Here is a 13654-nt window from a genome sequence, read left to right as displayed (position 1 = left end):
AGTAGGGGGTGATGGCTTTCTATCGAGGCTGCCATTAGCATCAGCTGACATCACCAAAGCCTTATAACTCCCACCCGGGCGCAACAACGTGAGTTCCCTTTTTTCCACACCTTTGTTGCAGATCCAGAGCTTACTCTTTTTTAAGAGTCATGGATTTTCCTCACACAAAATTGTTCTTAGCGTATGAAGTGCCATGCCTCTTCCCAATTGTTTGGGCTTCAAGCCCTACGGGGATTGCGGGAAACAGATATCATTCACTGACCTGCATGTAATCTGCTTGTGGTGCCTAGTGTCTGATCACAATTCATGTACATAAGACTCCTGTGACAGCATGGACCCCAATGCCATAATGGAGGGCTCTTTGTGGCCCAGGCTTGGGATGACAGGGAAAGTCATCAGTCCAAGATCCAGATTGCCCTCTGTTGGACATGGCACTTTTTACAGGGTAACCCCTAAACTTTTTGCCTTCCTCCTCTTATTTTTCTGATCTGTTTTTGTTGGCTTTAGGACTCTGGGCACTTTACCACTGGTGACCAGTGCTAAAGTGCAAGTGCTCCCTGTGTAAAATGGTATTGGTGATTGGTTTGTCCACAATAGGCCTGTTTATTTACTACTACGTCCCTAGTTAAGTGCACTAGGTGTGCCCAGGGCCTGTAAATCAAATGCTACTAATGGGCCCGCAGCACTGATTGTGCCACCCCCATTAGTAGCCCTGTAAACATGTCTCAGACCTGCCACTGCAGAGTCTGTGTGGGCAGTTTTAAACTGCCAGTTCGACCTGGGAAGTTCACCCACTTGCCAGGCCCAGATGTCCCCTTTTACTACATGTATGTGAGCCCCAAGGTAGGCCCAAGGCAGCCTCATGGGCAGGGTGAAGTGTATTTAAAAGGTAGGAGATGTACTGGTGTGTTTTACATGTCCTGATAGTGAAATACTGCTAATTCGGGTTTCACTATTTCAAGGCCTGTCTCACCCATAGGTTAACATGGGGATTGCCATGAAATATCTTTTAAGTGTAATTTCCCATTAGAAGCATATAGAGATATGGAGTTCGGAGGGCCCTGAGCTCACAATTTAAAAATACATCTTTTGGTAAAGTTGGTTTTAGAGTGTAAGATTGAAAATGCCACTTGGGCATTTTCTTGCTTAACCATTCTGTACCTCTGTCTGTTGGAATACATGTCTGGGTCAGGATGACGGTTGGGCTGTTTGTGCACTCACTCTAGACAGTCACACAAAGGGAGCTGAGGTGTGCCTTGCATATCCTGATGGGTCTTCCTGGACTAGAGCGACGGGAGGAGCTAACACTTGCACCTGAATAGGGCTGTGCCTGTCCTTACACATAGCAGCCTCCAACCCCCTGGAGTGTGTCTGGGGCCAGGGCAGGAAAATCAGGGTCTTGGGCACTACAAAGACTTCCCTTTGAAGTTTGCCTACTTCAAAGGCAGACATGAATATATGTATTGGACCTCTGACCCCTCAATTTTAGAATCCTTCTGGACTGAGGGCATTCTGCCAGGAAGAAGAGCTAGATGCTTTAGGAGGGACTGACACTGCATGCTGCTTTGCTGTGCTGGCCTGCTGTTTGCTGTTTGCTGCTTCTGTTCTGTGAGGAAAAGGACTGTACTTTGCTTTTTACATCCTGCTTCCAAAGGTTCTCCAAGGGCTTGGACTGAGCTTGCCTCCTGTTAGAAGTCTCAGGGACATCAAAGACTTCATCTGCCAGCACTTGGGCTCTCTTGCTGAGAGTCTTGACTCGCCAAGTGGTACCAAATCCACTTCCTGGGCCCTTGGGAGTGAGTACTGGTGAAAGCAAGAGGAAACCAAGTACATCGACTCCAGAGCAACTTTGAAACTGGCACTGCTGTCCGATTCCATGTCACTGCCTGCACCCAAGCCATGGTCCCCCTGAGTGCAATGTCCACGATAGACCCGCAGGCCCAATGCCTCTGGAGCACCTCCGAAGTCCCGACACAGTGTGAGTCCTGAGTGCCGTGTCCCTGGTGGCCGGGCCACCCGACTTTGCCGCAGCACCTGTGGCCCCTTGGTGTGACTGCAACACAGTGAAGTCGACGCCTTGCGTCATGACCCGCTGGATTCATCGACCCCGCCTGATCCTAAGGAACGGACACCTTGCCATCCATGCCGATCACTGTTCTGCTTTGCTTTAAACTGAGAGGAAAGTGTGCCAAGAAATGCAGCACTCTTAGTTTGAGTAATGACTTTATTAAGGCACTTGCCAGTTATGAAATGAAAGCATACGAAAATATGATCATGAGCATTTAACTTGAATGCAGTAAAACATGTGTAAATGCCAAAGTACTCAAAGCAGTTAAACAATGACAGACAGAAAAGGTGCAATACATCAACAATGAATATACGCAGTGAATATTTAGATATGTGCACAGCTAAGCTGTATAATTAAGAATAAAAATGCATCACTATAGGAGTCGAATCCATCATTATCCTCGCCAACATCAAGCTGGAGAAACCTGAATGTCTGAGACAGGAGAACTTCCCCAGTGGGATCTGTTTGGGTAGTGCATCCACTCCCAAAACAAGCTCCTCTGTGTCAAGTTTTCCCTGCTTTCCATACCTTGAGTTAACTCAAGACGAAGATTCTAGTAACTGTGTCCTCCCTTCGGTTATTGATTTCAAATGCTGACTGTACTTGGTCTGTGTCGAAAACACACAAAAGAAGTGGCCAGGCCCCAATGAGCATTCCTGAGACAGAATTTGTACCTTTCTCTGCTGAAAACATTCTCACCCTATACATTCTTATCACCTGCACATCCCCCACAATATGTACCCTGCTTTGGTGAGAAGAGCAAAAGCATGTTCAGTGTAGAAAACAATCTTTGTGGAAAAATATCTGTGCCACCAATGTGATGGCACCTGAAGCTAAGTACAAAATAGAGTCAGTGGTCAAGATGGAGTCAGTGGTCAAATGCAAATGGCATTACAATCACCCCCCTACAACCGTAAGGAACTGATGCATCACCTCCTCTGCCTAGCAGTAAGGAACCGGCACCTCACCTCCTGGGGAGCAGTAAGGAAACAATGCCGCCCGGCTCGAGCAACGCCTCACCACCCCAACTCCGTGCAACGTGTTTGTTTCATCCTTTTCAAAGGTACTTTACAGAGGGTCTGTGTGACTCCGTGACCGGCCCCACTCCCTCGCGAGTGCTTTCGGACTGTTTGGAACAACTCCATCAAGATGTTGTGGTAACCCCATTTGAAGCTATTGTGTTCCTAAGCACTATACTGAAGTTTAATCTTTGAAAATTCGTATCTTTGCTTGTGTATGTTGGATTTTTGTCATTTTCATCTTGTTTCATTCGGATAAATATTGGCTGTTTTTCCAAACTCGTGTGGAGTACTTATGTTGTGTTTTCAATGTGTTACTGTGTGTGTATACAAATACTTTACACATTGTCTCTGAGATAAGCCTGACTGCTTGAGCCAAGCTACCATGGGGATGAGCAGGGGATGACCCCATTTCTAAACACCCTCCTTGCACCCATCTGGAGCAAATTGAACGCAGCATAGAAAACACAAGAAGAATGCATGAGGTAAGTTACCTAGATGATCCTGTTCTTCCACAGTATCGTCTTCTGCTGAGCCACAGTTAGTCATAGTGGAGCCTTCAGAACCTGCTCCCACCGGCTCAGAGCTTGTTTCACAGCTGGACCCAACCTTCAAGGTGACTCCACCAGCTCGCCACTGTTCTTCCCATATCCATTGGTGCTGGCCTCATCAGTACCGGACCTTCCGGTGCTGCATCCTTCTTTTCTGGAGTTTCCAGCACTGAGTAAGGATTCAGCAGTGTTCTTTATTGATATGTTTGGCATCTTTGTCAGTGCCTCAAATCCATCTGGTGCACCCTTGGTACTTGGACCTCCACTCTGCTTCCTCATATTCATGTCAATGGCCCCAGTGCCTACATCGGCCTTCTCTCTAGAACACAACTATGCAATTCTGCCATCGGCACTGTGGTTGCGCAGCCATCAACAGTGACACCATTGGAGCCTGGAGCAGTGCTCAGAACAATTGGCACTGCCTCCTCTGTCTATGGAGCCCCCTACTCAGATGAGGTCCATGATGGGGACTCAAAGGAAATGCACAAAAGGCAGAGGATGTTTGATATCCTTGGCTCCGACTCTGACCACATAACTTAGCGCCTCTAAAGAGGTGGAGGGGAACCACCCTTTCAACATCCTGGGACTGCACTGCTAGTGCTCTTGACATTTCACTGAAACTGGATGTAGAGTTCCCTATTGGAACCCCAGCGCTGGAGTTTATTCAGTTCAGTGATCAGAAAGCATCTGAAGTCTTAAACTTGAAGCTACCTTTTGTGGATGTAAAGACAAATGTTCTCACAGAGGTCCCCCTGCTTTCCGTCTCTACTTAGGGAACTCTACTACAGAAGTGGTTTGGTTAGGGAATGAGGTGAACTTGAATTGCGGGATGGCCTATACCCCACCACCAACTATGGCTACTGTAATGATGGATCATTCACCTACGCATAGGGAGCTCTCCAGAAGGCTGTGCAAATTAAGGGTCTCTGATAGCTGGAAGAACTGTTTTTTCACATCAACCTGTAGGAACTGCGTGCAATTTGACTGGCGCTCAAGGCCTTCCTCCCCTTGGTGGACAACACAACAGCGATATGGTATATCAACAAGTAAGGAGCAGTCGGGTCTTACAGTTGTTGCCTGCAAGTATCAATACTATGGCCATGGGCACACCATCAAAGGATTTAGTTCACCACCAATCATCAAGTGGGGTCTCTGAATGTCAGAGCCGACAGTGTGAGCTAACATAATCTTGTTGAGCTTGAGTGGTGCCTTCCACCAGAACCAGCTGTAGTCCAGGACATCTTCACCCAGTGGGTCACTCTTCAGTTAAATTTGTTTGCTTCATTGTAAAAAGCTCAAAGCCAGCATTTCTGTGCCCACTGGTATTAGCTGAGCGGAGCCTTAGGAAACATGTTTCAGTGGAGGCAGAATTTTCAGGTGTGCTGCTTGTTTCCCCTACTACCCTTGATTCCTCGAGTTCTGAGGAAGGTTTGCGAAGATCAGGTCTTTCTTATTGCCCCAGGTTGGCCAAGGAGGGTATGGCACACAGATCTTCAGTGCTTCTCCACATGTCTCCCACTCACGCTGCCATTGAGACTGGACCTCTCTCCCTGTTGGAGGGGATGATGCTGCACCCAATCTTGGAGGCCTCCACTTACCTGCCTGAAGATTGAGCGGTGACATCAGAGCACCTTTAGCTGCCACCGGAGGTGGTGGATGTCATTTTTTCAGGACGTTGCCTCCTACGAAATCAGCTTACTCTAGCAGAAGGAGCAACGTTTTGCACGGTGCAAGGAGAAGAAGTAGACCCCTTGCTTCATTCTCTCAAGTCCTGCAAATCACATTTTACCTGGTTAGGAGACATTGGGCGAATTGCAGTATTGGGGTATCAGGCTTCATTGTCTGCATTTTTCTCTCTGCCTGATCAGCCGTCCCTTTTCAAATCCCCTATTGTAAAGCGTTTCTTCAAGGTGTTAACAAATATGCATTCTCCACCCAAGTTCATCACACAGAAGTACAAACATTGGGCTTTCACAACTACTGAAAATATATTTTGGAAATGTTTGAGCAGTTGACTTAGCTATTTAAATTTTGTGTGTTGTGTGTTAGGAAAAACCTGACAAGATCCTGGAACTCTGCAGTGAGAAGGAACATTAATTGTAAGCCAAACTGACTTGTGGCCTTTTTCTCTGAACACAGAGCAAATGTGACAAGAAGAAGATTTAAAGGCTTCTTTATTGTTCCTCCACTTTCTGACTGAACAGAACACCTGTTCTTTGTCAACTAGCCAGATGGGGTGAGCAGGTCCTAAACTTAGCTCAACCTGGTAAATTATGACTGCTATAGCGAGTGGTTAAATGGAGTTTTCGAGGTTTTGAGGCTATATATATATTTTTATATATATATATATATATTTATATATATATATATATTTTTCAATGAAAAAAAACAAAGCTTACAGAGATGTTAACTCGCACCCTAAGGTAACTATAACTCGTGGCTTCGCAATGCTCTGCTTATTACTCCATATATTATATAATTAATAACATCTTCTACGGCACCTTTGATATTATCACTGCGACATTTGCAATAAAATTATCAATAAGAAAACTGTGCATAGCAGGGTGCGAGTTATAGTTACCTTACGGTGCGAGTTACAGTTACTTGAAATAACTAACTATGACTGCTGAAATTTACATATTTATATAAAATATGTTTATCTAATGCACATACTACACAACATATATATACTGGGTAGAAATTACATTTTGTGATTCCCTATCTCCCTTCTACATATGGAAAGGTAATTTAGCATGTCCTAATGGACCGAAGTTGCAGTATGGTCCATTATTAAGTGCTAAATACTTTCGTACATATGGCCCTAAACCTCTTAGCTGCCTGTCAAAACGTTGCTTCCTTGTGTGGTTCATATCGGCCAATCAATCTTTCTGCATTTTGGATCACCTGCTTGGGCTTGGTCGGTGGTTGATGCTCCAATCAGGAATAGTCTTTAACAATGCTTCCCAAATTTCTCTTTTTAGAACTACATACCATTTTTTTAGAACATGAAATGTTGGCAACCCACCCAGCTTTAATGGACATGAGGCTGGTGTTTTTTTAATGTAACTAAAACATTGTGTGGTTGTGCACTGCCTTTTACAGACATCACATTTTCCATTGAAATGGCCACTAAATTTGCACAGATATAGGGATTGGTTTAGAGTCTGGCAGATGGGGCTACTCTGTCACAAACGTGACGGATATCCCATCTGCCGTATTACAATCCCATGATATCCTATGGAGATTGTAAAATGGCGGACGGGACATCCGTCACATTTGTGATGGAGTAACTGTCTGAAAAACTCTAAATCAGGACCATAGTTTTACTGATAAAACTATATTGCACACAAATGACAATATGTGGAAATCGAGTTTCAGCGAATATTTATCATTTGGGCATCACCTAGTAAGTTTTCTAGGTTTACTTTAATTTTATTAAACTTTTTGTTTCCATCCCACTTCAGGATAACAACAATGTGCTTTATTTTTGCTTTCCTAACTGCAGGATGAGTACAGTTAATTTACAAGTATTTACATTGTTGTGTGTTACAAAAAAATGAAACCCTTTCCTTTCACACTTCCTGTTCCCAGCACGATTGCCACATAATTCACTTTACTTTTCTTTCTCTGACTGCAATGTGAGAGGAGGTTGTAAACACCAATCCCCATGTTAGCAAAATAAGCAGCAGTTTGTCAAAAGACGCAGCCTCACTTTTGGCATTTGCCTTTGAGGTGCAGCAAATGTGCCAAGAGAAATACACAATTTAAAGGCATCTTTATTTATTGATTTGACTTTCGGGAACCACCCAAACATGGCTCGTGACCCACAGTTTGGTGAGCACTGGTCCATGGAGTTCAGCTTATTCATAGAATGTCATGGCATGGCATCTTCCTGCTCCGGATATCTAAATCCACTTAGGATGTAATAAAAAGAGCTGATATCAGCACTGCTTGCCTGCACCTCATTTGTTGCATGGGTGGAGTGACGCCGGTTGGGGTTTCAAAAATGAGACTCGAGGTGCACAAAACTCAGGGCTTGATAATGCAGAAGGATGCCTGTCTACTCAGTACGTACCTCGACTCGAGCCTGGTTTGCACCTTCAGTGGCTCACCCAGCTAAATCCCACGCCTGAAGAATTGCTTTTCTCTAGGTCAGTGGTTCCCAAGCTTTTGACTCCTGAAGAGCCCACTGAATCAGTGCTGGAACCCGGGGACCCCCAAACAATTTGTGCGATTTAAATTTCAAACATTAAAACAGTAATTCGCAAACAATACACAAACAGGTACACACCAAACAAATACTCACATTAAATAATTTTATAATGAAAACTTTTGCAAAAATAAAAAAAAAATAATGGGAAGGTTGGCTCGAGAACTAACTTTTCAGTGTTTTGTTTTATTTAGGAAAGCTGAATCCTCAGGTCAGATTCTATGTTTACCATGCAATTTCTTTATTTTTTTAGTACATATGATGTGAAAAAGCTTTTTCACATAAACATGTGGTGGGGAAAGGAAGTAAAATCATGAGGGCCTCTCATATCTTCATTGCCTCTCTGTCACATGTAATTCATTTGTTTTGTAGCACCTCTCATACCAGTGTAGGGTATCAGAGCACTTTACAGTGGACTGCATGGTTTAGGATTCACATGTCATCCATATTGCATTTTCTAAGAGTGCTTGGTCTGGAGAAGCACAAACTCAGAATTCAGAACATAACACAGTGGTTAGCGTTGACTTCATTAATAAGAATGTATTTCGATGCAAGCAGCGTACGGATAATGAAAGACAGAGAAAAAAACATAACTTTTAAATTTTTCTCATGCAGTTTGCATGCAGCTCTTTGACGGCAGTTCATAGCTCACTGAGCTAAATTACGATTGTAACTTATGAACTGCACAGTAACAAAAGAATCTCTGTGACAAAAGCAGTAACCCACTGTGCTATGCATAAAATACTATTCTTTGCAAGAAACTTTCGCAGCAGGCATATTAACAATCTGCGCTACCTTAGATGAGTCAAAACTGCTACTAGACAAACCTCGCTCCCATCTCTATCCTGCAGGAACATTAATCACCAGAGTTATCTTGACGCTTTCATTTTTGCTGGAAAGCTTCTGTTGGATGTAAAGGAAATTTGCAGTGCTTTTAAAACTGCTTAACAAATGAAGGAATAAATATTAAAAAAAACACGCATGTGTATCTGAGAGGCCCCGGCTGGAGAAGTGCCTTCCTGCTGGCCCACGCCTGCGGACCCCCTGGGAATGTCTCATGGACATCGGTGAACATACTTTATGTTGCCAGACAGGAGAGTAATTAACTTCCACCCCAGGTGAGGAGCTTTGATGAAGCCAGACTTGGTTCTAGACTTCATGTTGTGTTATGTTACAGGAACTTCATAAAGCCCCCATCCATCCCAAGCACTGCACAGTTTCACTTCAACCACCGGTTTGCCTTTGAACTGATGTAAAGTAAAATCAAATATTTTGTTGTTCAAATATTTTGAAGTTATTTGCATAGTCAAACAGATGAGTTAGTGTGGTGAACAAAATAAAGGAATAGTGTGTGCATTAACATTGGGTCAATATTGAAGAGCAAGCTGAGTGAACACAGACAGAAATAGTGACAGTAGGAGAAAACAAGCATTTTCAATGCAACGGGTCTCGCATTTGTTCGAGTTAGAGCTATTAGCCTTGTAAAGCAAAAAAAAAGCAGCGCGATCGCGCTATGTAAAATGCGCTAGAGCAGGAACCGGGGGTCTCTGGACTGGTGCAAACCAGATTATGCAAGGAGAGCACCATATGTGCTTTCAAAGCAAGCCGGTGACATGGGGAGGCTACCCCTACGCAGCCTCGTAACACCTATTTCTAAGGGAGAGGAGGTTGCACCCCTCTCCCACAGGGAATCCTTTGCTCTGCCATCCCCAGCTCAAGGTGGTCAAGCAGCAGGAGGGCAGAATCCTGTCTGAGAGGCTGCAGCAGCATGGACTTCTTAAAACTGGTAGGAGCTACACTGGGGGGTCCTCTAAGGAGCCCCCAGAGTGCCTGAATCATGCCGCCAACACTGGCATCAGTATTGGGGTATTATTCAGACATGCCTAGGTTCGGAGTTACTATTATGTAGTGACCTATGGCTAGATCATAGCTAAAATGGCTTCACTCCACCTCCAAAGTCCAGGGAAGTGGAGTTTGTAGGAGCACCTCTGTTCATGCAGGGATGCCCACACACACACAGGGACCTGGACCTTGCCCTCTGGGATAGGAGGGCCTTACATAGGGGTTACTTACCTTTGGTGTTTTCTAATACTCCCAGCGTCCCTCTACACACTACACTTGCCTAGGTGGGAACCCGACTTTCACACTCCACTTTTTTAGCACATGGTTTGTGTTCCCCCAGGCCCATCTCTTACTATTGTGGTTTTCACTAATTACACTGTTTTGTAACTGCTTTTGCGTCTGTTTCTGCATACTAGTGTATATAATTTGCGTATTACTTACCTCCTAAGAGAGTATAGCCTCTATGGTATTTTTGGTATTTGTGTCACCAAAATAAAGTACCTTTCTGTTTGTAACACTGAGTGATTTCTTTCATGTGTGTGAGTACTGTGTGACTACAGTGGTATTGCATGAGCTTTGCATGTCTCCTAGATAATCCTTGGCTGCTCATCCACAGCTACCTCTAGAGAGCCTCGCTTCTAGACACTGACTACACTACACTAATAAGGGATAACTGGACCTGGTATAAGTGTAAGTACCATAGGTACCCACTGCAAACCAGGCTAGCTTCCTACAATCGCCCTCCCCAAATCGACTATGGAGGGATTCCAATTTTGATAACCAGGCAAGGCTTTCCTCTGCAAATACGGAGACTCTTCCACCTTCCGCCTAAATCTTCTTTGGTGGCTCATCACATAGGGAAGCCCTGTTATCCCTTGTTTTCAGTATACAATAGTAAGGGGGCGAAAAAGAGAAGAGTACCTTTTTGGATAAGGAAATATCAAATAATCCAATTGTCGACAACGTAGCTGTTTTAATTGATTCGATGATACAAGACTCTTCTTTTCCGGCACCAGATCTACTGTCCAACAGGGGCTCCACCCATACCCAGATTTCTCTTACTAGCTCATCCAGCTCAAATTCCTCAAGCTCAGATTTACCATCTAGCCTAACCGTCGAAAATATGTTGAATCAGATCCTTAGGGAGCTGCGTGATCTGAAAGTTTTTCATGAGGAGGTGCATAAGAAGACCGACAAACATCTGGCCCTGCTCAATTCCAATATATCGCATTTGTCATCACGGATTTCCCAAGTGGAACAGAGGGTCTTGGATCTCAAGGATACTCATAATGGGTGCTAAACTGCGACAAACCAGATCCAGTCAATGCTCGAGGAACTTCAATATAAACTTGATGAAATCCAAAACAGATCCAGACGCTCTAAACTCAGATTCACTGGAATTACCAAAGAGGTGGAAGCAGTGTCTATGGTCTTGAAATTAATTACAGACCTAATCCGTAAGTGCATTCTTCTTGATAAGATCGCAGCATATCCGGGCCTTACTATCATGCGGGCTCATAGAGTTCCTTCAGCAAGACCCCTGTATCTTAAATATTCACGCACTATCTTGGTCAGTTTTGGTGATTTCAGGATTAAGGAACAGATCTGATCGCAAGCCATAAGAATAAAAAAGTTTAACGTAGGAGGTGACTTTTATTTCCGGGTCTTTTCCGACATGTCCATAGCAACAGTAGCCTCATTGATGATTTCAAAAGGCTTGTGGCCCCTGCTGGTATTGTGCAACTTGCAAAACTCAAGGTCTTCCATAAGGGCAGGCTCATATCTTTCAAAGTGTTCAGCAGGCAAGGGATTTTCTGGGCTCTCCCAAGAAGTAACCTAGGTGCTAAGAAAGCACCAAGGTTGTGTTAAGACTCCACCGAGGTTGTACTCAGATGAAGACTCATGATGCAGCATTACTAAGAAGATTATTCCATATCTCAAACTCTTGCTCTCCTAATATTATGTTACTATATCTATTCAATGTGTACGCAAACCGGCCTATATTTGCTGTCTTTTTCTGGATTCGGGTTCTTTGGGTGCCATGTCAGTGCACTCCTATTAGGAGTTCGGGGGGTGGGTCACGGGGGTTTAGAGATTTCAGGGGAATGAGGTCATGACGGGTTGGGCCTCACTTGGTGGCAGTGGGGTGAGATCACATTCTGGTGGAGGGATACAAAATGTGCAGGTAACTCAAAGGTTGTTGTACATCTCTTCTTTGTTTCCAAATAGGTGTTTAGGAGAGGCTTTGGGGAGTAGGTCTTTTGCAGATTTAGACATCAAGATTACATTTTTTCTTGTTAGCCAGACCAATCCGTGCCCCTTCAGTTCTTTCAAAATCACCTGTTGTAATGCTAATGGGCTTAATAATTCCCACAAATATAGAGCAAAACTCCACTGGTTAAGATCCCGACAAGTTCAGGTTATCTTACTTCAGGAAACCCATTTCAAGCAACAGGCAAATCTCCCTAGTATCCCTAGCTTTATCTCTCATTCTTTCTTTGCGTCCACTAACGTGGCTGTGCGTGGGGTTGCGGTTCTGCTAACTCGATATTTCCAAGTAGAAGCACTCCAGGTTTATTGTGATCCCCAAGCCAGATGGGTAGTAGTCAGGGTTAAAATGGGGGGGGCAAGTAGTACATATCTCAAGCTTTTATGGTCCTATAGAAGACAAGATTGCCTCCTTGAAGAGCCTCTATGATCTTTTGAGTATGTTCTCTGGCCTCTTGATAGTCGGATGCAATTTTAATATAATTCAAGACATGAAATTCAATGCCTCACGCAAAAAACGTACACAGAATAAACCGTGACCACCCGCAAGCCCAAGATTTTACCTGCTTTTCAAAAAGGTTTAATTCGGCCTCAAAGATTGATTTTTGTAATCTCTCATTGCTGGGATAGGGCTGGCTCAGATATAATATCCAACCCCTTTTCGGATCATTCAGTTCCGCTGGTCCAACTATCTCTCTCTGCCCGACAATTAGAAAGACTTAGGGGGTCATTCTGACCCTGGCGGTCATTGACCGCCAGGGTCAACGACCGCGGGAGCACTGCCAACAGGCTGGCGGTGCTCCCAAGGGCATTCTGACCGCGGCGGTATGGCTGCGGTCAGAAACGGAAAACCGGCGGTCTCCCGCCGGTTTTCCGCTGCCCTGAGGAATCCTCCATGGCGGCGCAGCTTGCTGCGCCGCCATGGGGATTCCGACCCCCTCACCGCCATCCTGTTCCTGGCGGTTTTGACCGCCAGGAACAGGATGGCGGTGAGGGGTGTCGTGGGGCCCTGGGGGCCCCTGCAGTGCCCATGCCAATGGCATGGGCACTGCAGGGGCCCCCGTAAGAGGGCCCCTAAAAGATTTTCAGTGTCTGCCATGCAGACACTGAAAATCGCGACGGGTGCTACTGCACCCGTCGCTCCCTTCCCACTCCGCCGGCTCCATTCGGAGCCGGCTTCCTCTTGGGAAGGGGTTTCCCGCTGGGCTGGCGGGCGGCCTTCTGGCAGTCGCCCGCCAGCCCAGCGGGAAACACAGAATAACCGCGGCGGTCTTCTGACCGCGTAGCGGTATTCTGTTGGGGGAACTTTTAGAATCACCCCCTTAGTTGGTCCCTATACAAATCTCTATTAACTGATGAGGGTTGGATTTCAGTTTTGAGAGTGTCAGTTGCCGAGGTCCTAGCCAGGAATGAAGCAACTGCTTCCATCTTTTCAATCTGTAAGTGATGCAAGGCGTACATTAGAGGGGAAGCCATTACATGCAAGGCTCTTCTTAAAAAATAAGGAGGGAAAAAGTAGATAACCTTCAGCAGGAACTCAATCATGCTATGCGTTTCCATCAGACACCACAAACACGATTCCTGCGTTCGCTCGCAGGATGCCAGAACTCAACTTAAAGATATTTTTTTTTCACAGGAGATAGTTAATCAGAATACATGCTTTCAGCAGTACTATGAAGAAAGTGAGCATGTAGGG

The sequence above is a fragment of the Pleurodeles waltl genome, unplaced genomic scaffold (assembly GCF_031143425.1).
Source record: "Pleurodeles waltl isolate 20211129_DDA unplaced genomic scaffold, aPleWal1.hap1.20221129 scaffold_69, whole genome shotgun sequence".
Taxonomy (NCBI): Eukaryota; Metazoa; Chordata; class Amphibia; order Caudata; family Salamandridae; genus Pleurodeles; species Pleurodeles waltl.
The sequence above is the reverse complement of the archived record's forward strand: the minus strand, read 5'-3'. Positions refer to the sequence as shown.